The sequence below is a fragment of the Hydra vulgaris genome, chromosome 08, assembly GCF_038396675.1.
Source record: "Hydra vulgaris chromosome 08, alternate assembly HydraT2T_AEP".
NCBI classification, from domain to species: domain Eukaryota; kingdom Metazoa; phylum Cnidaria; class Hydrozoa; order Anthoathecata; family Hydridae; genus Hydra; species Hydra vulgaris.
Genome location: NC_088927.1, coordinates 38,865,001 through 38,871,702, shown reverse-complemented (window position 1 = coordinate 38,871,702; position 6,702 = coordinate 38,865,001). Strand labels below are relative to the sequence as shown.

At 27.4% G+C, this 6,702-nt stretch overlaps 1 non-coding gene across 1 annotated transcript; it reads right to left on the bottom strand.

The window, feature by feature from the left end:
• Positions 1–3,389: 3,389 nt before the first annotated feature.
• On the bottom strand, positions 3,390–6,560 carry LOC124817733 (uncharacterized). Its single transcript, XR_010640466.1, has 2 exons — positions 5,187–6,560; positions 3,390–3,542 (listed from the first exon to the last, which is right to left on the bottom strand). It is a non-coding gene; the product is annotated as an uncharacterized LOC124817733 (transcript).
• Between the last annotated feature and the right edge of the window lie 142 nt (positions 6,561–6,702).

Below are 6,702 nucleotides of genomic sequence, written 5' to 3'. Positions count from 1 at the left end.
AAATAAGTTTATATAATAAATATTATGTATAACTAGTTATACATATAGTTAACTATCAGAAATTATATGTTTAACTAAATGCATTTTAAAGCATATTATTTTATTAATATATTACTTTAGATCATATTACTTTGAAAACTGGACCCAGAGGCTTTATTCCCAATAACACTGTGGTACTCCAGATTGGGTAATCCCACATGGGTTTAAAGTGACAAATTTCCATACGGATACCACATGGGAAAATCCGCCCCACGTAAATCCCATCAATCCCCACGGAACCCACGTGGAACCCACGTGGAGCCCATGTGGGATGCGGTTTTATTTTTCACTGGGTCCAGGTTTGATTAAAAACAAAATTAAAATAAAAAAAGTCCATTCAATGAAATTTTTAGGCATGGTATTTGATAAACATATATTTATTGGAAAAAGCATATCAAAGAAAACAAAATCTCTTTAAATCTAGAAATCATATTGAAAACGAAGTACATCTTGAATAATATAAGTTTAAACATATAATATTTTTAATTTATCCGTAGCTGTATTAATTAATGCAATATAGCGTGGGCAAGTAATCACTTGTCTTCATTAGAAAATGTATAGCAAACCAAAACAAGCGAATTGCTTAATTTTTAATACAGTGAGATATGCATATGCCAAGCCTTTACTAAAAGAAATTAATGCTTTAAAACACATACAGGGTGGGCCAAAGTAGACCTACTAATGTTAAACATTAACTTTTGCAATAATCATTTATTTCAGTTAATTTTTTTTATACATTAAATATATTTTATAGAAACTGTCTAAACTCTATTTGGAATGAAATTGAAGCATCTAGTACATTTAGATAGGTGCAATTGATGCTGGTGTGTTGCCCTTGGATTTTCAGAGCCCCAAAATCTACAGTTTTGTTTGCTGATTGTGGCTACAATTTTTGTGGCTGATTGTGTAAAACAAATAGCGTATTGTAGTCGTTGTTGGTGATCTTGCAATAGTAGTAGTGTTTTCACAATTTGAGTTTTGTATGGGTATATCTTAAGATCAAACTTTAAATTTCAAGGCAAAGTTGTTCTGGAAATGCCCAATTGGCTGAAACGACGGCGAGTTGAGACAGGTGGATCATCTGCAACACTCTGCCGCACAGTTTCCACGTTATCTTCAGTGCGAATATTTCGATGGGCACCTCGTCCAGGACGGTCGGCTACTGAACCCAGTTCCTCAAAACGATCAACCAAACTCCTTATCATGAAGGCTGTGGGAGCTGTTCAGGAATTAAAATGTTGCCGATATTTACGCTGCGTCAAAACAATTGATCGTTGACAAGAATATAAAAACTCGATAATCTTAACGCGCTGTTTTGTAATGTATGGTTACATAATAAATCTCCAAGAATTCAATTATAGCATAAAAAAAGAGAAAAATAAATGTGTCAAAAAATAAAAAAGTTATTTCGGTTTTACATTAGTAGGTCTTCTTTGGCCCACCCTGTACAAACTAAACATTTATCAAAATTTATGGTTTATTTTTAAACTTCATTATAACAAGATTACATCATAAGTTACAACAAAACACTCCATTGACAAGTTTTATATTCTGTCAACATCACCTAAAAATCAGACTACTCAATTACCTGACGGGGTCACACGTCTGCGGAACAATGATGTAAAAAATATAACAATAACTAAATTATTACAAAGAGCAATGAAGCAACATTTATTAAATTTAATCTAGTAACTAATTTTATACTTATTTTTTTAACTAAAACGTGTAAAATTTTTAGAAGAGATGAAGTTAGAAGAAAAATATTTTGTGAGAAAGAAGAAAGATGATGAGAGGTATTGTCTTCATCTCATAATTTAGGAAATTTGTAAAATTATTTGTTCTAAGAAAAAATAGCATCAGAATAGTCAAGGTCATATTAAATCTGTTATCCTGGAAAGGTTCTGAAATAAGACTTTGAACAAGACTTTTGGAAAGATTTTGAAATAATAATACATCACTAATCAATGATTGATTCTGCTTTGTTAATGAAGTAAAATAAATCCTACTAAAAATTAAATGCTACTCTAAAACTAATTTTACTTTGTTTACACTGTAAAACTTGTTTAACAATGTTCTTAGCAAAACAAAATTTATCTCTCAGAGGTTGATCAGAGAAGATTTTACTATAGATAGCTTACGAAATAAAATTTTCAAAAAATGTTTTTGCTGCAAAACACAAGACTCTAAGAATTTAAGAAACAAATTTAAAAAAAAAGAAAAGACCAAACATTTAAGAATTTAAAGAGTTCTAAAATTTTCTTGCCATAATTTGAACCGGGGCTCGAAGTGGCTTGTAAGTTTTAACTCCAACAAAACTCAGGTATTTACTGCAAACAACTATCGCAATACTGTCAACATTCCTATAATAATTGATAGTAAACCTTTCACTAAGTTCTCTTTTTTAAGTCTTCTTGGATTATCGTTTACTACTGACCTTTCACGGAATGCTGTTCTTTATCGTGTTCGCCATTTTCTTACTCATGATTTCATTCTGTACTTCTGCCAAGCTTGAGCCTCACTCCCATTGTCGTAAAATTGCACCTCTTTCTCTTTTCTACTAATACTATCATGGTTGCTGCTCAATGGAGCTATCTTCTTTAGTTCAATCTACTAAAACTCATTTTTAATTGACTCGTCATTCAGCAAAGTCTCATTCGTTTACTGTCTCTGTCTCTGTATGCTCTAAAAAACCAGTATAAAAACCTAATAAGTGGGAATAAATAAGCCAATTATATATATATATATATATATATATATATATATATATATATATATATATATATATATATATATATATATATATATATATGTATATATATATATATATATAGTTATATATATAATGTTATTTTTTGCCCCGGGCGCTAATATCTCTCGCAACGCCACTGACCGTGTGTCTTACTTTAATATAATATTTTATAAGGTATATTTGACTAAAGATTAAAAGACTAAAAAGAAATATAAACATTTTATAATGTATATTTGACTAGAAAGATTAAAACAAATTATTAATTAAATTTCAAATTTTTAAACATAACACAACATAATATTACATATAAATATTTATATTAAATAAACAGTTGAATCTCAGTAACAATTACATTTTTTTAAACTGTGGAATTGTTATTGAAATAACAGAACATTTACTTTTTGCATATTTTTGGAATTTGAAAGAATGTATCATTCGAGTAACTCGGAACTATGCTTATTGACGTCCATGAAGTGATCTTAATTTGCCTTGCAAGTTCACCTCCATAAAATTGACTTTTAAAATAAATTGGTTCTAATGTTTTCTTAATGAAATTGTTCTTGACAACCCATTCCCATGTAGTTAATGATTGACCGAGATGACGTCTACCATTGCGAAAGAAAAAAGTTTCTTCATTTGTGTAGTTATCAACAACTTTTTTACTTATTTTCGTAAAATAAGTGAGTTCGTTTAAAAATACATCAAATTTTCTTAGTTCAAAGCCACTACAAGATCTATTGACCGTTCCTTTGTACTAAATTTTTACAAAATTAATAAAAGTTAAAAATTAAAAATGTTGGTAATAAAAATAATTGATTTCAAAATTATAAATTATTTGCAAACTAAATATAAATTTTCTTAATTGTTCAATAATTCAGATTTAAAATATTATGGGCTATATAAGTTTAAACAATTGAGTAAAAACTAAAAGATAAAAGGTTTCAATATCTATTATATTATTTCAATATATATTATTTTACTTTAAAAATTATTGTATTGAAAATTACTTTTTTACTGCATAGCGAGTGTCTTTAGCTGTACAATAATATATAATTATCACAACTTTGATCAATTTTTTTTTTAGTTGACAAATTTTTGTGTTTATTTTCAAAAATAGAGTTATTTATTTTATCTTTATCGTAAGAAGAACTGAACAACAACAATAAAAAAATCTTCTTCATTGAAGTTTACTATACAAAGATTTTAAAGTTTCAATGGAAGTTTGCTGTGAAAAACATATTGTTTTTCTTCAATATTGTCTATAAATTGGTCTGCAGCCATTTTACCAAACACAATATAAAAAATCTGAATAATAATTTAAGTATCAAATTGAATTTAAAAAAATAATAATAATTTTGATGAAAGTAAAAAAAATGTTTACTTATTATTAAAAAGTAATAATTATTGAAAGTAAACAAACTAAAAATAAAATCATTAAATATATTAGTACCACATGTTGTTTTTAGTTGTCAATGCGTCTTTATAAAACAATGACGAAAATGTCGCAGAAACGACATTTTTTTCGCTTCCTAATGTCTTTGTTTTATATCAATTTTTTTAATATCGCACTTGCTGAGTTTTATCTGAAACTTTACTAATATCGATTTTACGTTTCTTTACTTTACCTTTTTGCTCGTTTCTTGAGGACCTCACATGCACTTAATTAATGTTTAGAAAGTTGTTTGTGTTCTATATATGTTAATTACGAATCATTTTTGTTTTAAATAATTTTTAGATTAATGTTTTTATGCTTTTTTTAAAAAAGGCTTTCATATTTTGTTTACGTTTTAATTAATAATCAACTTTTTTAGCCCCACATTTCTTAATCACAAGTGTGACCAACTTGCATTTTTTTTTACTCCCGAAAAATATTTCCTTTGTTTTTTGCTCATAATTTAAAAGGAAGAAATTCTCAATCGTCGTAAAATTCTTTACAAAATGGCTTGTTTACTTTATTAGAATTTAGTTTTACTTTTGAGAGTTATTTTTTTTTTTTTTTAGAGTGAGAAGTTTAAAGTTTGTAAAGGCAAAATTAGGTTTAAAAAAAAAAAAAAATTTTAACGATTTAATTCTGAAAATATTTTAAAATACGGTTGCCACACCTTTAAAAGATTTTTTATATTAACTTCTAATGAATACAAAAGAAGCAATATTGTTAAATTGTTAAATCATTCACTTTTTCATTTTGTTTACTTTTCCCCATTTTAATCTATATACTTTATATTTACGTATATTATTTTGAACCTATAACTTTTTTGAATCTGTAACGTTACTTCTAAAAAAAAAATACTCCTCTATTGTTATTATAATAGAAATATATGAAGCATTGATTTATTGCCGTTTTAAATCATATTTGATTTATAAATATTATACATTAATCAAATAAATATGTTATTACCATTTTGAATTCTTTTTTACTGGGAATAATAAGTACGAATGTGTGAGTTGAGCCAACAATGTTTTCTTGAAAATATTGTTTTTTTGCGGTTTCTTGTCTTATTGTACCATGTAAATCTTCAATGTAAGTTCCTTGCGGATGCTGAGTTTCTTGAAAGCCTTTATAATGCAAAACAAACGAGCTAATCATAGACGATGGAATGCTATAATTGGAACATATGTTTTTTGTTTGACACGGGTTATTTATGTAGCATGAACACCTGGTACCTGGTTGACAATCTATATACGTTGATGTTCCGTTATTTAAACAATTGTAATAGCCACTAAGGTTATCACTGCAGTATTTTCCTGGAGGACCATTTTGACAATCAAAACAACTGTATACACTAAAATACAGAAAACCGAGGACAAAAAAAGACATGGTTTTCATAAAAATAATCAACTCGATGCACTTATCGATACAAAAACTGAACATTTGCATATTTTGACATCTTTTATATTTAAAGCAAAACGATCATCAGCTGCGTCATTACATTTATGCAATTTTAAAACCATTACCTAATTCAAATTTACTTTAGGAAAAAATAAATTTTTAAAAACGAATTAAGTTAATAGCTTAATGTCATCATAGCTATTAGATAATTATTGTTAATTTGTGTCGCGTCACGAATCAAACCACTGTCTCTGCAAGTCTGTTACCCATATTAATCTCCATATTTCTAAACTTAAAATATTCGTGATTAAACAATCTAATTACCATTTTATTATCAGCACTAACATAAAACCGCTTTTTTTATCAATTATTTTTTTCCAGTATAAAATTTTCTCAGGCTCGTCTAGCATTAAAATTTTCTCAGGCTCGTCTAGCATTAAAATTTTCTCAGGCTCGTCTAGCATTAGAAATGAGTCTGAATAGCAACTAGACAAAATATATGTTTAAAATTTTCTCTTTTCAAATTAACATTTATAGGTAAGATTAGAAATATAAAATTCTAATAATATACAACTTGTATTTCTTATATTGTGAAAATTTTTTTTTTTTCAATTTAAACAATTTTTACTAATTTTAAAATGTAAACGTGACGCAACGAGGAGTTAGTTAGTGGTTAGAACGCTTGCTTTATAAGCAGGAGATCCAGGTTCAAAACGAGCTCTGGACATATTTTCGCGTCACGGTAGGAAAGGAGGCGTGAACTTCCTGGTTAAATGCACTTCCGCGGTGCTCTGTGACAAGACCGTTAGGACTTCTTGGGGCACCAAAAAAAAAAAAAAAAAAAAAAAAAAAAAAAAAAGTTATAACTTAGCATCAAAGAATTAGTTATAATACTTAGTGAACGTCAAGTTACTAGTAAGATTTGGAATAACCATTTTTTTAAAGTAATTTTTATAAGTTCTAAATCTATTAAAAGACATATACAAACGATCATAAAAAATTTTAACAAGAAATTGAACATTAAATTGAAACAATAAATAAAAAAACATTTAAAAAATCATTAAAAAACGTTTGTCATAAATAA